We start from the raw sequence: 21,197 nt of genomic DNA on the forward strand, positions 1-21,197 counted from the left end.
TGATTTAGAATATGAAGAAGAATATCCTCTGCCAATCGAAATTCTGCCTCTCCCACAATACGCCTGTATAATCTATACAGATAGCTAAATTCAGACCGAAAGTAACAAAAACTGAATCTGTAAGAAACTGTTCGGTTCAGAGAACTGAAATCAGATCTTTAAAGATGGCGCTCGAAAATGCAGAACGCGAATTCCCCACACTTATAGTGTGCGATTCTCATTTTTGCGTCAACTCTTACAATAAACTGCAGAGCTGGATCGAAAACGACTACAAAGAGGACACAGGTGCCACAATAAAGCATAAATTGCTCTGGAACGAGGTAGCTCTTTTACACAAAGAACTACAAAAGACTCACGTGATTCACGCACAGAGTCTTCAGCGTGATGGCGTTCACGTTGCAGGGAATTCATTGGCTAATACAGCCAAAGCGGAAGCAACTAACCGGGCTTCCGTAGCCACAAAAAAGCGTACAGATAAGTACATAGACGGGGAAACCATGCTAGCAGTAAAAACGACCGTAAAAGGCGACTGTGCAGCACTACCCGTAAACTATCCACTCAATTATGCATACATAATCGATGCAAACTCCGTTCCTTTTGCTCGAATCCCTGGAGTGGGGGATAGAGTAATTCCAAACAGGAGCAGGAGGGGCTTCCTCTTACTGGAAGCACACATGGGGATGGGTCTGAGACACCAAACAATCAAAGCCTCTCTAAAAGAATTGCAATCAGAGTACTGGTGGCCGGACATGAGTGAAGGAATTCATGACTTCGCAAAGAACTGTCCGGACTGCAACAGAGATCGCAGTGAAGAACCGGCAAGTATAGTTTCAGAGATCCTGATAGACTGCATAACGCGATCTATCTGCGCACTCAAAGATGAGAAGCGCGCCCCAGTGTACACAGTTAAGACGAAAAGCACTTAAAAAATGAGGCCCCCAGCGCTCGGCTCACGCTAGAAAGGTTATAAAAGATTTGCGAGTCTTTATCGGCACATACGCAATTACCACGTTCCATTCTGACCAGGGTCCTGCTTTCAGCTCTCGAGCCTTTAAGGAGGCCATGGCCAGCATGGGAATTGGGTTGCGGTATTCTTGTCCGTCGCACCCCGAAGGGAATAGTGTGGTAGAAAGAAAAAACCGTGACATAAAGCAATCTATAACAGCGAAGGTATTAGGTTCAGGCGCTGGGTGGGTCAAACATTTAATAAGTGTCCAGACTAGTCTTAACAACATGCCAAGAAATTCTCTAAAAGGTTTCAGCCCATACGAACTATTGTTCGGAATTAGAATGAACGTTTAGGACCTCGATAGTCAGATGTCAGTGGTACAAGAAGAAACAATGCACTTTGATGTAAAAGACCGTTTGGCTGTTTTACAGGAACTGAATGAAACAAGAAAATCATTAAGCAACATAAAGTTAAAGCAACAGCCAAGTACCACTGATGAGGCACCACCCGCAACAGCCCCAGCAAGGCCTGTCTGGATTCCAAAGATTGGGGATCTAGTCAGAGAAAAGATCGCGGTGAAGAAGGAATTTGGGCCTTCTTACAGAAAAGCAGTACCTGTCTTAGCAGTCATCGGAACAAGATCAGTTGTGCTACCGCCCCTTGCTGGTAAAAAGGAGAACAGAGTCGTGTCTATCGATCTGGTAAAACCACAAGCATGTGGCCTATAATCAACAGTAGGTCCAGTGGACTCCCGAGAAACAACAGAATACCCAAACTTGCAACAATCCAAGAGATTCAAACTGAAAGACTCATCACATTCGATCAGCCTGCAGTGCACAATGAAGGACTATGCAATACAGCCATGGAACTCGTGCCTCTTGAAACACAGATTGAAACAGTTCGTCAAGAAACAACACCAGTCTACACTAATGTGGCATCAGAAAGTGCTACCGAGAGACAGATTGAAAGAACAATCCCATCAATTGACAGAACGGCCTCTGGTTATTTCATCAACTTCGACAACTTCTCTGAAGATTTAAATGACCCCGAAGTGATGCCAGAAACAAAAAAGTATTTTAAAGAAAAAGCAACGGAACTCTTTCATCAACTGAAGGAAATCTACCTAATTTCCCCTTGGCTAGAGTTCTGGTTCGGTCTAGGTGTATTTTTCCTCCTGCTTTGGCTCATCATGGTACTATGTTTGGGAAAATTCATTGAAGGAAAATATATTACAATGGACACAGCAAGTCAGAACATCAACCTAGTCCTGAAACCACACAGATCATCCCACGTGAAGAAAAGAGAACTGTCAACAGTAAATGTCACAGCAATTCCAATACCTGGTGGGGTAGTATGGGAGAAAACAAACTATGAGATCTATGGTCCGGTCGAAATCCTGAAGTATCAACTAAAGGTTTCCTTAAGTGACTTTGTGACACCAAGTACTTTCTCTGATGATTGGGACTTTAACAGTATTAATGACATGATGTCTGATTTAGTAATGTCAGCTAGATTCACAGATCATGATTATTTACAAGGTTCATCTAGTTATGAGCAGTTATTCTGTTACACCCATTATGGGGATCATTACTTGCATAAATCTGCACAGCCTAGAAATGTTTTTATGTATAATCAATGGGAACATTGTGCTACACCACCTAAAAGCAGTTCGAAAGCATTTTTTGAGAAATTCAAATACTTCTCAGGGTTTAACACCAGTGATGCAGAAACGTTTTATTACAAACTGTTAGATAAAACAGGAATGAAAACAATGCTGACAAATTCTAAATTGATATATTCAGAAGCATTTTATGACAGAATGATGACATTTGGTTTTGATTATTGGAAAAATAATATTGAAACGAAAACAATTTGGGGTACAAAAGATTGGCAGGTGCAAGGCATAGAAGCACTATTTAGAACCTGCATGATACCAGAACAAATGTTATTTTTAAATGACACTGTACACCAAACATCTTGTCTTGGCCTAGCTAAGAACAAAGACCTGAAAACACCGTCTATACCAACGCCAATACCTGAAAATACAACAGCTGATATTGAGTTAGACGTGTCACAAATTTTACATTTCAACAGAACACATCCTGATTGGAAAAAGTGGTTAATCTGGCCTACAGACACAAATAGCTGTCAAGATAGGTTCCTGAATAAAACACAGGGTTTAAAAATGACCAGATTAGACTCTAGATACTCCCAGAGACAACATCCAGGGATTATAACAACATACAGTGTAGGGAAACTCTGCCTAGAATGGCTAACTACATCCACACTGGCTGAAATTAAGCAACACTTGTCTTTACTAAAAGATGGTGCTGATTTGCGCGATTTCATTCTTGGACCACGCAAACAGCGTCAAAAGCGTTTCATAGCGACCAGTATCTATGCTGCTTACAACGAGGCTTGGAAAGTAAAGCAAATTGAAACTGCTGAAAAAATACGAGAAATTGATCGTATTAATTTGGAGAAATCACTTTCTGTAGTAGACAATGGGTTAATGACTCTGTCTTCCAGAATATATTCTTTGGACAATATTGTATCCTCTGCCTTTGATGTGATAGACAGAGATTTGCTAATGTTACAACATGGCCAGTCTCAATTACGCTCTATTATAGAATTAGGCTGGACGCTGCAAAATCTTCGTTCAGGCTATGTGCCTTGGCGTTTAATCAACACAACGTCATTATTTTCCATTTTTAACCTTACTGATAAACAGATCAGTTTGGCACAGAAAGGGGCAGACTATACAATCCTGAGCATCGAGAAACTCGAGAGATTACCATTGACAATGTCAGAGAGTCCTGTCATTGAATGGATAATACACGGAATTATCACAATTCCGATAACAACTTTCCGATTTCATAAATGCCTTGAGTACATACCTGCTGGCCAGTATGAACAATTGGGTAAGGGATATGTAAAATCTATATGGAAATTACCATACACTCATTCTTGCTATAGTGACAGCGACAAAAATGTATTTCTTAGTGGTAACAACTGTAAACATTCACTAAGCGGTATACTTTTGTGTCAGGGTATTAATTTACACGGAGCATGTGATGGAAATTCAAACAACCTTTCATGCCACCAGCTAGTCACACCTGCAACTCAGATAGAGCCCTTCTTTATGCAACTCGCAAACGGGAGTTACATTCTTAGAACGGATCACAGGTGTTGTGGCCTCGCGCCCGGAAAAAGTTATCTAGTACAAGTAACGTCCATGGTCAAATGATGTATGCAAGCATTGTTTCCGAGCGGGCCTCCAGACATAGTGACTCCTCTCTGGCCTCGTCTGAATCTCTATTCTATACGAATTGATACATTAAGCAAAATGAAATCTGTGCTTTTACAGACAACAGTGCCTATAACGTCATCTAAAGAGACGTATGATCTTCTAGTCGCAAGGACGGCTACTGAAGTCCATGACCTTTTATCAACAAATTGCCCCGTGCATTTCGTAGAAATGTTCAGCCAACTCCTTAACATGTCTAGTGCTACAAGCATCCCAGGCATATTTATGACAGTCTTTACGGGACTACTAACACCCTTCCAGGCAATTTTGGGAATCTTTCCTAATTTTGTGCACTCCATTTTTGGCGGCATTCCACTATTTTTGGGACTCATCGCAGGGATTCTATTTTTGACCATCCTGCTGCGTTATGGCAAGCCTCGGCTCAGACATAGCTCCCATGGGAATGGAAGAGACAATCCTAGCAATGCGCTACAGGGACAGGATAACTAACGTCCTCGGATTGGCCAGGCTGAGAGATCTAAACATGACCTGGTTCCTTTCATTCAGACCGATATGGCAAAATTGCATTTTACCTGTGCTACGGTGTATGCTTTGCGGCGATGAATGCGTGTTGGACATCTGTCTTTCACTTCCATCAGCAGTACCAATGGACGTCGATACTTTGCTCAGTCCAATAACGGCTCACGCTTTGTGTTGTCCCCAGCGGCTACCAATCCTGATGACGGCATTCGTGGAGACTCCTGTACTACAGCCAAGTGGTAACAGTGGAGCGAGTGACAAAAGCAACATCATCCAGGTACAACGTTCTGTGAGCATTGCTGGTCCTGCCTTCGATGACAGCAATCATTCTCACACCTGCCAAGTTACAGCGCTATCTAATTTGGTTGAACTATCACCTGATTTTGTAGACCAATTCTTTGCGAGCCTGTCTGATACGATGTTCTCACCCATAGAGAAACAATAACTTTTGAAAAGCTTTCCGACACACAGCGTTCCCATGAACTCTGAATTCGGCCTTCAGTTTTGATCAACAAAAACTGCCAAGTGCTTTGGAAATCTATTTTTCTTTGAATTGGACAATTTTTCTAATATTGACCTTTTTGGCACGAACAATTCTTTGCTTAACGTAAAAACTATTCTTAGAGAACAGAAGCTTCACACTTCTATTCCTAAACACATCTAGAGACATAACAACATAACACCAGCCTCTAGCACACATGGTATTACTATGCATTTTTATGTGATGATTTATCTCGCATTTCTTCTGTCAGAGATACTTCATGTGTAATTCTTTTTGCATAATCGTTCATTGATTTCATATGCAATACTTTTTGAATGATTACTATGCTTTAAAAAAAAACGTACAGTACCTAAATTCCATGTATTACAAGTACGCCTATTTCGAATGCATTTATGTATTTTGGGGTGGGCAATGTTACACATGCATCTTATTGCTTAGTTTTAGTAATTTTGATGGACATGAAAACGTGGAGTGGGTGTTGCGTGCTTATCTAGGTTCCTGATCGATACTGTGACCTTATGCCCCTATTCGGCTATAAATCCATTTATTCCCTATATTGGCATAACCGTTCAAGTGCAATTTTCTGCAAAGTCATCTCTGGCCTCACACGAACAGAGCCACATTCCAGCATGACTCTCTGCTACTTCCTTTGCGACCAATTAGTGCCATGACAGAGCAGCAGTCACTATCTGATATTCCTAGATAACACTCCGAGTTCTTCAACAAGATAAAAACTTAGCAAACCTGGAAATCCCCGCTTGCTATGTTTTGATTAGTAATAGAACTCTAATGAGCAACTGATAACTGTCACTTCCTAGTGACATCTTTAATTGACGTCTTATGTCCAGCAAACTTGCGTCAAACCCGGCACCTGTCAGGTATAAATATTACCAACGTTGCCTTAAGCAAAGAGTGAGATACGAACTGCGAGTTCGTTGCCTGTTGCTGATGCCAGCTGCCTGCATGACCCTGTGTTGGTAAAAACTAGCACTCTGTCGCTGCAGCCTGCTATCCTGTGGTGGTGAAGCTGCTGATTACCATTATCGCCGCTACAGCGCGAACTATGGTGCAGTACGCTTGAGGAGCCGAGCAGCCGTCCTCTGCGAAGACATCCAGCCGATTCCAGCTGCCCGCGGACGCTGTCTCCCCTCCTTCCTCGACGCGCTGAGAGAAGCCGCTGCATTTCTCGTGCAGAGAAATCCAGTCCCGGCGCTTCCGGTTTACCCTCGCGGGTGACTGGGATATCGAGAGAGACCCCTGAAGGAGATACCAATCCTCCATCATTCTATTCAGAGGTATGGTGTTGACTAAACCCTTAGACGAGAATTCTTGAAACAAACCTTGGCAAAACCAACTTAACTTAAGCTACTTACTTACTCCCCCTCTCACGTGTTAGGCTTAGGTCAGGCACACTGGGGTAGGCTTAGTTAGGAGCACCAGTTGAGTATGTTAGCCTAATGTATATATGACTGTATATATGTTTTATTACTTTTAAACCATTGTATGGCTAAGAAACCATATCAATGCTTTTACAGTTTTATTTCGCAATCCTTATCTTACTGTACGTACTTTTCATAATAACAGTTATTGCAATTGTGGCAATACATTTCTCTTGTACGAGAAGAAAGACTGTTCAATAAATGTTAACCCTTTATTGATAAACGCCCGTCTCTTTATTCTCTACATACTGTGAAAGTAAACTGCACTAGACTGACTGAGTGAAATCTGTGTCTATTGTTTCACACGACCCTAGAGATCGACTCTTGATCTGAGGAGCAAAGTTGTCATGTTGCACGGTTGTTGGAAAACTGAATCCCTTCTTGTCTGTGCCAAGGAAGCTGATCACTTCCTATGCAGAGAAGAAAGTTTCCAGTGACCTCTGAGCTAGTTGGGAACACAACCCAATTAAGTTTAGCATAGTCAGTGGAGGCCTGGAATATCCGCAGTTCCACGTCGATACTACTGTTTATGTTATTCCAATGCGCAGGGCCTAGTGGGAAACTAGGAACTACACTACATACCCATGGGGAGCAAAGTGTCCTGCTCATGGTTCGAGCATTGGAGAACCGTCACTGCCGTTCCCAGCCCTAATTTTTTGGGGGGGTTTTGCTCCTGTTGAGCAGTTTCCATTCCCTGTTTTTGTTTCTGTTCTTAAAAAAAAGAAGAAAAAAAAAGTTCTTTTCAGAACTACCTCCAATTCTCATCAAAGAGCTATATTCTTAAAAAAAATGAAAAAGAGTAAGTGAAATGGAGTGCATTGATAATGGAAAGGAAAATGAGTAAGAAAGAACAGAAAGGTATGAGAGGAGAAAGGAAGTGAAGTAGGGGGACTGAAAGAAGGTGAGTGTTGGGAAGGAAAGTAAGGAGAAGAAGAGTGAATATGGGGAATGTGGATATTCAAAGAAAATGTTGAAAAGGAACGGGGGTGTGGAAGGGTAAGAAAAGATGCATTGCTGGAGTTGAAGACTGAAGGCCTCATTTATGAAGCCATGCGTCACTTTAACGCCACCAGAGTGTCACTTTTTGTGACGCAGCAGTACAGTAAAAAATGCACCTTATTCAGTCATATATACAAAGTGGCGCATCTAGGTAGATGCGTCACTTTGTAAGCCCCTGCACCACATTATTCCTACGTCAGGTGTAATGTATGAAAAAGGGACGTATTGACGCAAGAAAGGGTTGTAGAGGTGACGCATAGAAATCTATGAGATATCACTGCGTCACTTCTATGACGCTGTTGCGTCCAAATATTACGCCTATTTCACAGCAGATGTGCAGGCCCTTTCACATGGGGCCTGGCCCCATGTGAAAGGATGCATTGCTGGAGTTGCATCATTTTTGAGACACACTCCAGCAATACATCACTTTTGCGCTTACAGATACGTCTGAAATACTGACGTATCTGTAAGAACTTCCAACATAATACGTCATAAATTTAATATGACGCATGAGTAGAAGACTAAAGGCCTCATTTATGAGGCCATGCGTCACTTTAACGCCACCGGTGCTTCACTTTTTGTGACGCACCAGTGCTGTAAATAATGCACCTTATTCAGTCATATTTACAAAGTGACGCATCTAGGTAGATGTGTCACTGTTAGCCCTTGCTCCACATTATTCCTACGTCAGGTGTAATGTATGCAAAAGGGACGTAACTGGTATGGGTATCTCCATTTTTTTGAAAATGTTAATTTCTATTTTTGAATATGTGTTTCAAGGCTTACATTACACTGAAATGAGGTCTGTCACTCTGTCACAAGGATGGTGTCATCAGTGATGTCATGAGTGAGGTCACGGACCATGTCATGAGTGATGTAATATGTGACGTCATCAGCAGTGCATTGCAGGCGCGCACGTTATAGTGAGTCCAACTAACTATAACGTGGGAATTTCAATGGTTTTATGTCAGTAAAATTTCCAGCTAACTATAACTGGTGTGAAACCTATGGTTTTTTCAGTGAATATATATATACACACACACACATATATATATATACATATATATATATATATATATATATATATATACACACAAACACACATATATATATATATATACACATATACACACACACATTACCTACTGGCGGTCGCCAGTAGGTAGTTATAGTTAGGATTATTTTTAATGCAAAATCTCAACATTCTATTGGGAATAACTTTGGCGCCGGTTGAGGAATCTGCCTGAAAATTTCCTCAAATTGGCCTCGCGGCGCTCCGGTCCTTCCCTGAAAGTTTGGGGGGGATTCGTGTAGCGGGGGCCGAGATAAAAGGGGGGGCCCAAAACGTGTTTTCCCCATGTTAATTTTCATAGGGCGGTCGACCTCACTTTTAGCCCGAACGGCTGAATAGATTTCCACCAAACTTGGCAAAATTGTAGGGACTGGTAGCCCGATGTGCCTTTGCTATATTTCAAGATATGTGCTCAAGTGGATTTTGAGTAATTTAGGTTCAAAAAAATATATATATCTATGGCCGCTCCCCGGTAAGCGCACTGGGGCGCTAACCAGCGCGCTACGCGAGTTCGCGCACGGAAAGCTGATTGGCTTTCGGGTGTCTTTCAACATTCCAAACAGTCCGGAGCGGCTGCCATCTTGTGTCTCGGTAGGATCGAGACACAAGAGGTGGCAAAAACAAATGGGGAAATGACCATAAGGGGGCAGAGTAGACCCCCCCTGACCCCCTAGGTTTGATGTGGGGGCTATAAAAGGGCTTTGCGCGGGGGAGCGCCCGGTACGCGCACCGGGGAGCGGACCGGGGAGCGTACCATATGGGAAAAAGAATGATAGAGTTTTTAAAAAATTGTAGCCTTTTTTTATAAATTGGAGGTAGTTCTAAAAAGAACTGTTTTTTTTCTTCTTTTTGTTGTTTTATATTTTTTTAATGTTTTTTGAACATTTTGTACTTTTGGCTTTTATTAACTATTTTATATATTTTTTTGTTATTTTTATGGGGAGAAACAAAAAACAGGGAATTGAAAATGGCTCAACTGGAGCAAAAAAAAAGGAAAAAATTAGGGTTTTTTGGGGCAATTGTGGTTGTCACCAGCAAGGAGGATGAGCTTTATGCTCTGTTCACCATAGGAGGTGGTCTTACCACAAAAAATACATGTAATTCTGAATTCCCCAAACCGTGGTTGTATGCAAGGGATCGTCTCCCTTGTCTCTGGTCCCGATGGAGTGGGTTGCTTTCTTTTGGAGGTGGTGGTTGAAGATTGGGGAGGGTTACTGGCCAGTTCTCTCATCTCTGCAGCAGAATAGTTGTTCGGATGCTTGCGCTGCATGTGTTTAATCATGGTATTATTACCAAAAGAATATTTTTTGTTTGGGTTCCCCCTTGAAAGTTCCATGCCACAGATTAGGCAAGTCACCCTGGGCTCATTGACTTTCTTCTTGCCCTCTGGGATAGAAAAAAACTCCCATACAATGTGCGGCCTTGGCTTGTATGGGGTATTTTCTTCTTGCAGCCACCTTCTCCCCTCCTCCTTCTCCTCTTCCTCCTCCTCCTCTTCTTGACCACCAATGTAATGTTGTGGTGGTCCTCTTGGTGGTGGTGGTGGTAGTGGTGCAGATGCTCCAGCTGCTGCTGCTACTGTAGCCATTTTAAAGTACAAAATATTTCTCAAAGATGTTGAGGTCTTCCTCAGTCAAAGGACAAAGTCAGAATAAGGAAAAAAGGTGGGGTCTTTCATCATTTGGAAAAAAAACTGTCCTGAACCAATGAAAAGTGTTATTTTCAGGTCACATGACCCGGGCTTTCATCATTTGGAAACCAAAACTGTTCTGCACCAATAAAAAGTGTTATTTTCAGGTCACATGACCCGACACGCTTACGCGACGCGCCCCAGGTCGCGTCGCGTAAGCACGTCGGATGTTTACGCTGCGCGATCTTATTTGCTCGAGTGTTTCCGGGTGCGCTTACGCCTTGCGTATCACGCGGATGCGGCTACGCGATACATCACAATGATGTTTTCGTTCGCGGCAACAGCGCTAACGGGACGCTAACAGGTGCGCGCCGAAAAACTGCGCTTTCCGGTGCGCACACTGGGGCGCGCACCGGGAGCGCTCCAGGGCAAAAAAAAAATAAAAAAATTGTATTATATAAATATACAATATAGGATTCATTATAAAAAATATTACATTTCAGAGGTTTGAGGCCCTATATATAGTTAGGAATTAGCATTTAAAAAACCTATGAAATTCACAGAAAAAACCATAGGTTTCACACCAGTTATAGTTAGGAATTAGCATTTAAAAAACCTATGAAATTCACTGAAAAAACCAGAGGTTTCACACCAGTTATAGTTAGGAATTAGCATTTAAAAAACCTATTAAATTCACTGAAAAAACCATAGGTTTCACACCAGTTATAGTTAGCTGGAAATTTTACTGACATAAAACCATTGAAATTCCCACGTTATAGTTAGTTGGACTTACTATAACTTGCGCGCCTGCAATGCACTGCTGATGACTTCACATATTACATCACTCATGACATGGTCAGTGACATCACTCATGACATCACTCATGACACCATCCTTGTGACAGACTGACAGACCTCCTTTCAGTGTAATGTAACCCTTGAAACACATATTCAAAAATAGAAACTAACATTTTCAAAAAAATGGAGATACCCATACCAGATACAACATCCAATTCAGTAATTCCACCATCTATATACACATCCACTCATTCAGCAGCAGTTCTATATAGTCAGACATACATATACTCACTCATCATATGTAGTGATACACATATACATCCTGTTACACACCGACAGTCATCCAAAAGTACTCACACACATACTCACACATGCAAAGAAACTATTGAACATCCATTTATTTGCATGTACAAGTATACACACACTAGCACATTACTTCTAAGGAAACTTACACATACTAACTCTCATAAACAATCACTTAAAGAAACACATACTTATTTAAACAGGAACTCTTACAATCTCTCACTCTCACATATACTCACTTATATACATCAATATTCACATATACTAGATTAAAACATATGTTGTTACTGATAAAGACACTAGTGAGACAGTCATTCACTCACTAACACACACATATACACACTCATCCACCCTTACAATCCTACACATATGGTGTCTTCAAAACACATACAGTGAGTCAGTCACCAACCCATGCAGCCACTTATACACAAAGTGAAACACTGATACATATATTTCAATATTTAAAAGTTACTCGCTAATATATGTATTCACTAAGATACACTTAATAAGCCAGTTAACCAATCATTTTTTTTTTAAAAACATCCATTAAGACATTTATTCTTCCATCGATCTTTACATATACATATATAAAACATATTTATTTTTCAGAAAGACACACATTCACTGGATGGTGTCATCAGTGATGTCATGAGTGATGTCACTGACCATGTCATGAGTGATGTAATATGTGACGTCATCAGCAGTGCATTGCAGGCGCGCAAGTTATAGTAAGTCCAACTAACTATAACGTGGGAATTGCAATGGTTTTATGTCAGTAAAATTCCAGCTAAATATAACTGGTGTGAAACCTATGGATTTTTCAGTGAATATATATATATATATATATATATATATATACACACACATATATATATACATAAATATATATATATATATATACACACATTACCTACTGGCTGTCGCCAGTGGGTAGTTATAGTTAGGACCTATGTCCCATATGAAAATCGCAACATTCTATTCCCAATAACTTTGGTGCCGGTTGATGAATCTTCGCAAAATTTTCAAAACTTGAGGGGCGCTCCGGGCCGCTTCTATCTTGAAAGTTTTGGGTGATTCATCAAGCAGGGGCCGAGAAAAAAGGGGGGTCCCAAAACGTGTTTTCCCCATGCAACTTCCCATAGGAAACTTTAGACACTGCTACAGCCCGAACTGCTGAGCGGAATTGCACCAAATTTGGCAGAAGGCAGCTCTTGGTTCAGAAAGATCCCTTTTTGTTAAATGGTGTAAATCCGTTCAGTAGTTGCTGAGAAAATCAAAAGTAAAAAACGTTATATATCTATGACCGCTCAGGATCCGAGCACCCTCCCGATCACTAGCTTTATGGTAATTGGCGGTCAACACTCCAAACCAGGAAGTGTTGGCAGCAATCTTGTGCCTCTGTAGAACCGAGGCACAAGAAATCAATAAAAGAAATGTGCAAAACGCGAAAGGAGGCAGGGTAGAAACATCCTGACCCCCTAGGCCTGCTTAGGGGGTCCCACAAAGTTCCAAAACATTATTTTTAAAACTGCAAAATCCGCTGAGGATCTGGGAATCCGGCTGCAGTAAATAAAAAAAAGAAGTGCGGGCTCCCGCACTTCGATATTATTTAGCTCCCGGGGGCAATATTTTTAATGTAATGGGGGCCCAAAGGGGCCCCAGGAACCACCACCCCCGGTGCTTTTCTAACATTTGTGCTGGGGGACGGGGACCGCCACCCCTGGGGATTAGAAAATAGACTGGTGGGGAGGCTCTAAAGCCCCCCCATGCCGCCGGAGACCGCCACTCCCGGAACTTTATTAGAACATTTGCAGGCGGGCTCACAGCCCTCCCAGCCCCGGGGACCGCCACACACTGGGCCTTCAAATAAACATGGGTGGGGGGAAATGGAATTGAATTACTTTTATTTGATTTGGTTTAAATCATAAAAAGAGCGGATTAACCGCTAAAAACACGTTAACGCTTGTGACCTAAAATTCGTGAGTAAAATAGACATTAATTAATGACTTCACATTAAAACCTTTTTGATCAGTGAAACAGAGGAAACAAAGAAAAACAGCAGTGCAATTAGTGCTTTTATGATAATTGTTCTAGTTTGTGATGACTGTTTCTTAGTCTTAAATTGGCTCAAGATGATTATCTAATCGTTTTTTTTTTCAAAATCAAGTTCCATCTCTTTCTTTTCTAGTGCTTTTGCCGCCAGGCTTAGGAACTTTAATGATTTGCATGCCAATTGCACTGTTGATCCTCCTAAACATTTTATTACTGCGGATCTGCAGGTCCTTATCTGGGTGGGGGGCTCAAAGGCCCTTCCAATCCCCTGGGACCGCCACCTCCCGGGACTTTAGGAAAATATTTGCAGGGGGTTCATGGCCACCCCCGCTGCCCCCGGGGCTTGTGTTTTTAAAAAATAATTTAAAAAAAATAACGTTTGTGGGGGGGCTCACAAGCCCCCCACACGCCCCGGGGCTCTAAATATTATAATTGGGGGGTCTGTGACGGACCACCCAGCCCTGGGGACCACCACCTCCCCAGGGCTTTCGTAATGTTGGGAGGGGGGCTGCACGTTGATATTTGGAAGAGAGAACAGGAAACCTGCTCTCTTCCAAATACCAAAGCTGATTGATTTTCCCCACGGGGAGCTGCATCTTAGAAGCTCCCCATGTGGAATAGCAATGCCAGCTTCCACAGGACGCGGGGAGCCGGCGGGAAAGTAGGGGGATTTGGGACCCCCCACGGTCCTGACTGACCTGGATGAGTGGTGGTGTGTGAGTGTCTGTATAGGTGTATGAGTTCATATGATAGCGTTGTATTGATCAGTGACTGCATGTATGAGTGGTTGTATGGGTGAATGAGTGGATGTGTGTGTACACCTAGGAATCAGTGAGTGAGTCTGTATTAACTGGTTTTGATGTGTCAATCTTTTTGAAAATGGTAGTCTGTATTTTACAGTGGGTGTATCTAAGGTTATATTAGGGTGTGAGGAGGTGCAAAATATGTTCACGTGGATGATGTCATCAGTGATGTCATCAGTGATGTCATTGGTGATGTTACTGACCATGTCATAAATGATGTAATATGTGACTTCATCAGCAGTGCATTGCGCGGGCGCGAGTTATAGTTAGCTGAACTAATTATAATGGCGGAATTTCTATGGTTTTGTATGAGTGAAATGTCCAACTAAATATAACTTTCCCTAACAACTATGTTTTTTTCAGTGAATATATATATATATATTCAGCACACTTATTCCTTATTCAAAGAATAAAGTTCAGGACACTTCCACAGTGCTCAAATGCTGTTTATTTCAGACACAATCAGTCATTTGTTTAGCGCACTACATACCTGCGAGGGTCTCAAGGCGCTGGGGGGGGTGAGGGGGAGGTGGGGGCCGCTACTGATCGAAAAGCCAGGTCTTTAGTATCCTCCTGAAGGTCAGCAGGTCTTGGGTCTGTCGTAGGCTCAGTGGGAGGGTGTTCCATGTCTTGGCGGCGAGGTGGGAGAAGGATCTCCCACCTCACACACAATAGCCTCAGACCGACGCGTTTCACTTTTACAGCTTTGTCATGGTCCGTTCAGGACCGCCGCAAGTTCGAGCCCTGTTATATATATATATATATATCAGTTTTTACATTAGTTACATCGGACTGATATCACTAGCACCTCGGATAGAATATACTGGCTGCTTCATATTTCGGAGACTGCTGATCCTGGGGACAGTTGGGTGAGAAGCACGGTGTGCAGCTTCAAGAATTACTTTGAAGCCTATGTCTGTATATTTACATCATATGCAGTATTGATTGGGCACCAGGCCAATTACCAATTTAGCAGTATGGGAAATGTACAATACTGCTGGGAGCAACATTCATGCTCCCGTAGCGCTATTCGTATGATACACAGAGCGCACCTTCAGATTTAAGCACTATGCACTCAGCTGACTTGGTGTGTCATGTTAGTGTGATATCACCACGTATGTGTGCTTTGGAATACCTTTGAACTACACGGGAAAGTGAGTCGGATGTAGCAGCACTGTGCATGTTATCCTAGACACTTGTCAATCATCGCATGAATGAAAGGTGAGGATACTGCGAGGGTACACTGAATTGAGCACCAGGCATTTCACTTTTTAGAGTAACAGGCAATACTTTTCTGAATTCACCCAACTTTGCCTATTTCCAGCAATAGTTGCGATAATTCCTTTCTGTTTGTCCTTTATAATAATCAAAGGGATGTTAGCACTTGCAATCTACTGTGGTTTTAAAAAAGTTGTGTTACATTTGAACACTCAAATATGGCTGCCACACAAGTAAAGCATTGTCCTACGACTATGTTAGGTGCCTGTGACGCGATATCGGATGTTATGAGATAGCTGTTTGTTTTTGTGCACTTATTCACGTGACCAAGGCTGTGGATGGAATAAACCCAGTTGCAATTCTATTTGGATGGTGTTTACTTTAAACTTGGGAGCGCACGTATGTGATGACTATTTACAATATATATATATATATATATATATATATATATATATATATATATATATATATATATCTTACACGAAAAAGGAAAACCAGCACTCCGCTCGTTGGATGCAATGAAGATTTATTCAAACACCGTTACAGCCTACGCGTTTCGAACCAGATGGTTCCTTCTCACGGCAGTGTTACACAGTTGTCCTACTTTACTTTCAATTATTTATATTTTTGTGCATCTAAAGGTTAATTGTGGGACATGCAGTTTAGGGCTTATTTTGCACAATTATTCATAACATTTGTATCATGTTATTGCATATATGCGTTCACGTGTATTCATAGAATTCAGACTTAGTGCCCTACATTCAATTAATGTCCAATTAGCACTTAGATTATGTGTCTCGGCAGTGTACTTCACTGTGCACATCAATGGAGCTTCTTCCTCCGTTTTTGCTGCTGTGGTTTATGACTAGTTCGGCTGTGCAAACAGTTTATGTTGCTGTGTGTCGAAGTAAGGTCACGGAGGAAATATTTCACTTGCAAAAAAGAACGCACATGAACAAAACCGTTTCTGTTCATAATTTGACCTCGCTCATTGGATAAACAAAATACACTGTTAATCAATGATATCCCGCAAAGGGAACCCATTGACGAACTTCTAACAAAAGACTGTGAAAAGCGCAGTAGGCTGTAACAGTGTTTGAATAAATCTTCATTGCATCCAACGAGCGGAGTGCTGGTTTTCCTTTTTCGTGTAAGATTAAAACACGGGACCCGGTCCTGGCCCCGAATCCAGCACCGACTTGCCAAGCTGTTCCCTCTGCGACAGGATCGTTTGTGAATTATATATATATATATATAATATATATATATATAGATCACACCACAACAATGGCAAATTGAGCCCGCGCCGCTTAGCTCTGGCGGGCCTCAACAGGGTTTCGCCTTACCCCTATACATCCGCCGAAGAACGCTGTTGTATCTTTACTTCAAAGACAACAAGTTGAGGCCCATTTGCATTTCACGGTGAAATTTATTAGCGTTTCACACCCAACGCGTTTCGCAGCCGCAGCCGCTTGATCACGAGTCTCAAGCGGCTGCGGCTGCGAAACGCGTTGGGTGTGAAACGCTAATAAATTTCACTGTGAAATGCAAATGGGCCTCAACTTGTTGTCTTTGAAATAAAGATAGAACAGTGTTCTTCGGCGGATAATTATATATATATATATATATATATATATATATATATATATATATATATATATATATATATATATATATATATATATATATATATTCACTGATAAAAACAAAGGTTTTATGGATGTTCTAGTTAGGAAATGGAATTTAAAAAAATTGAAATTCACTGAAAAAAACCAAAGGTTACAGGGACGGTATAGTTAGGCTCACATGTACAAAACCATAGAAATTCAGCGGTTATTGTTACCCGAGCTAACTATAACATAAGCCCCTGCAATGCACTGCTCATGAAATCACATATTATATTGCTCATGACAGTCAGTGACATCACTGATGACATCATCCACAGAACCACTCGCACACCCACATACATACATCCAACCACTCACATACTCATTTACAGGTCTATACAGCCACTCACTCATCCATAAATACAATCAAACAGCTACTCACTCACCCATACAGCCACTAATTCACCTATACAACCACTCACTTACCCATACAGCTACTCACACAGCCACTCACTCACCCATACAGCCAATCAGACACTCACTCACCCATACAGCTACTCACACGCCCACTCACTCATACAGCCACTTACTTACCTGTACAACTGCTAACACCCACTCACTCACCTACATAACCACTTACAAACCATTCGTACATCCATACAGCCACTAACATGCCCACTTATTCACCCACACAGCCACTCTAGTCCAATTCAACCACTCACACACAAATTCACTTACTCATACATCCACTCAAACAGCCACTCACCCACTTTTACAGACACTTACTCACCCATACAGCAACTTACACAGCCACTCACCTACTTATACAACCACTCACATACCCACTCACCAATGCAACAACTCACTCAACCATATAGCTACTCACACAACCACCTATTCACCCATACAGCCACTCAGACACCCACTCAAGCATGGATACACACAGCCACTCACATAATATATGTTAGAAATAGCATCACTTAGTAGTAGATAAAGTGAGTTTTTTTAGTTTTAAATAGCGCGAACTAGACCCACACATCGGGTATCAAAGCACTTTATATGAGCACCAGTTTTGTTACATGAGGACACATTCATTTTCTTAGGCACGGGCGATTACGTGATTTGACCAGAATCATAGGATGTTGAGCGTCGTTGCCGAGACTCGAACCCGGTTCCCAACTTCGAGGTCGATCGCCCTAGCCATAAGGCTACATCCTCTCCCCTAAGTGGATCTGAGTGGGAATATAAGTGCCTGTGTGGTTCTCTGAGTGAGTGTGAGTGGTTCCATGCATCTCTGAGTGGATGTGTGATGTCTGTGTGGGTCTGTGAGTGGGTGTGTGATATGAAAGCAACTTATTTTGAGCACAGCTACTCCAAGGAGCATTTCAGCACCCAGCTCAGGTCAAATGTGAATGTTTCAGTGGGTCTACGAAAGGGTGTGTGGGTGTGTGAGTGCCTGTGTGGGTTAGTAGGTCCATGAGTCTCTGAGTAGGTGTGTGAGTATCTGGGTGTGTCTGCGAGTGCCTCTGTGGGTCTGTGAGTGGGTGTGTGAGTTCCTGCATGAGTCTTTGAGTGGGTCTGAGTGCCTGTGTGGGTCTGTAAGTTCACATGTGGGTCTATCAGTTGGTGTGTGAGTGCCTGAATGAGTCTGTGAGCATATGATTGGGTCTGGGAGTGGGTGCGCAAGTGTCTGTGTGGAACTGTGAATGGGCACGTAAGTGCCTGTGTGTTTGTCTGTCAGTGGGGGTGTGACTGCATGTGTGGCTCTCGGAGCGGGTGTGAGAGTGCCTGAGTGGGTCTGTGAATGGATGTGTTAGTACCTGCATTGTCCTGTGAGTGGGTCTAGGAGTACCTTCATGGCTCTGTGAGTGGATGCGTGGGCAGTGAGTGGATGTGTGGGTCAGTGAGTGGGCGTGTGGGTCTGTGAGTGGGCATGAGAGTTCCTGTGTGGGTATGACAGGGGATGTGTGAGTGCCTGAGTGAGTCTGTGAGCATGTGGAGGTGCCTGAATGAGTGTAAGTAGGTATGTGAGTGTATGTTTGTATGTGAATGTATGGGTGTCTGTATGGGTATATGAGTGGGATAGTGAGCTCCTGTGTGGGTCTGTGAGTGGGTGTGTAAATGCCTGAGTAGGTCTATGAGTGGCGGGTGTGAGTGCCTGAGTGGGTCTGTGGGTGAGTGAGTGTCTGTGTGGGTCTGGAGCCCCCTCAGTCCCCTTCCCTTACATCTTTACCCAAGCCAGTGCCACCCCTAATATGCAGAGATCACCCGCTACTGAAAAAACCCTCTGCTGACCCAACGAACCTGAAGAATTACAGACCCATTTCTTTGGTCTGCTTCCTAGCCTAAGTCATAGAGAAGTCCATCAAAGCCCAGCCCACCAAATTCAGAAGCAACTACAGTACCAAGGCGGCACCCCTCACTGCAACAGATGACATCCGCAATCTCCTTGATCGAGGCAAAACTGTAGCCCTCATCCTCCTGAACCTCTCTGCCACTTTTGACACTGTCTCCTACCACACCCTCTGCGCGAGACTCCACAACGCCAGCATACGCGGCAAAGACTAGGAGTGGATCCTCTCCTTCCTCACCAGTTGAACCCAGAGAGTTAGGCTCCCACCGTTCTCCTCAGGACCTACAGAGATCAGCTGTAGCATCCCTCAGGGCTCCTTCCTGGCAGCCATCATCAAAAACCATCATCTTCTACGCCGACGACACCCAGCTGATTCTCTGCCTCACTGATGAACCTACAGCCGCAAAGAACAACTTCCACAATGGAATGAAGGCAGTCACCACCTGGATGAAGGACAGCTGCCTCAAACTCAACTCCGACAAAACCAAAGTCCTCATCCTGGGATCCAGCACCTCCGCCATGGGACAACTCATGGTGGCCTGCAGAGCTATGAGTCGTACTAGTCCCTCTGACCAAGCATGTAATCTCGGTATCATCTTTGACTCTTGCTCTCAATGAACCACCAATTCAACGCCGTCTCATCCTCCTACTTCCACAGGCTCTCCCTGTTCGAAAGATCTTTAAGTGGATCCCCACAGAATCCAGAAGAATGGTCACCCAGGCGCTCGTCAGCCGCAGACTCTACTACAGCAATGCACTCTACGACGGCTCCACCCAGAAGCTCCAAAAGAAATTGCAAAGAACCCTGAACGCCGACATGAGACTTAACCTGGCCATCCCCCACCACTGCCACATCTCTGGTCACCTGATAGACCACCACTGTCTCCCAATCAACAAAAGAATCACCTGCAAGCTCCTCACTCAAGACTACAAGGCCCTTCACATCCGATCTGCATACCTCTACCACTGCCTCTCCTTCTACACTTCCACCAGACACCTCTGCTGCGCAAACTTGGCCCTGGACACAATCTTGTGGATCTGCAAGACCACGGCCGGGAAAAGATCCTTCTCCTACCTCACTGCGAAGACCTGGAACTTTTTTCGTCTACATCTCAGGTAAGCACCTCAATTCAGAAAGGACCTGAAAACCTGACTCTTCGATTGAACTGCTTCTTCGACTTGACTGCATTCCCCCCTTGAGCACTGAGACGTTAACCGGTGACTAGATGTGCTCTAAATGAACCCTGATTGATTGATCCGTGGGTGTGTGAGTAGCGCTATGGTTCTGTTAGTGGGTGAGTGTGTTTGTGTGTGTTTGGGCGTGCCTGTGTAGGCTTATCACTGGGTATGTAAAGGCCTGTTTGGGTCTGTGAGTGGGTGGGTGAGTGTCTGTGTGGGTCAGTGAGCAGGTGTGTGAGTAGTGCTATGGGTCTGCGAGTGGGTGTATGTGTGGGTCTGTGCTTGGGTGTGTAATTGTGCAGATCTGTGTGTGAGTAGCACTATGGGTCTATGAGCGGGTGTTTGAGTGTGTGTGTGGATCTGGGAGTGGGTGTGTACATCTCTGTAGGGGTCTGTGGGTTGGTGTGTGAGTGTCCGTGTGTGTGTAGTACTAAGGGTCTGTGAGTGGAGGTCTGCAGGATAGTGCCTCTTTTGGACATGGTTAGCACCCACTTTTGCCTGGAAAAT

The 21,197-nt window shown here is 43.1% G+C and overlaps 1 protein-coding gene across 1 annotated transcript in view; it reads right to left on the bottom strand.

The window, feature by feature from the left end:
* Nucleotides 1-21,197, bottom strand: part of LOC147733673 (transient receptor potential cation channel subfamily M member 7-like) — a 1,613,265-nt gene that overhangs the window by 609,382 nt on the left and 982,686 nt on the right. The gene's annotated exons all lie outside the window — the stretch shown is intronic.

Source organism: Lissotriton vulgaris, chromosome 2_1, assembly GCF_964263255.1.
Source record: "Lissotriton vulgaris chromosome 2_1, aLisVul1.2, whole genome shotgun sequence".
Taxonomy (NCBI): Eukaryota; Metazoa; Chordata; class Amphibia; order Caudata; family Salamandridae; genus Lissotriton; species Lissotriton vulgaris.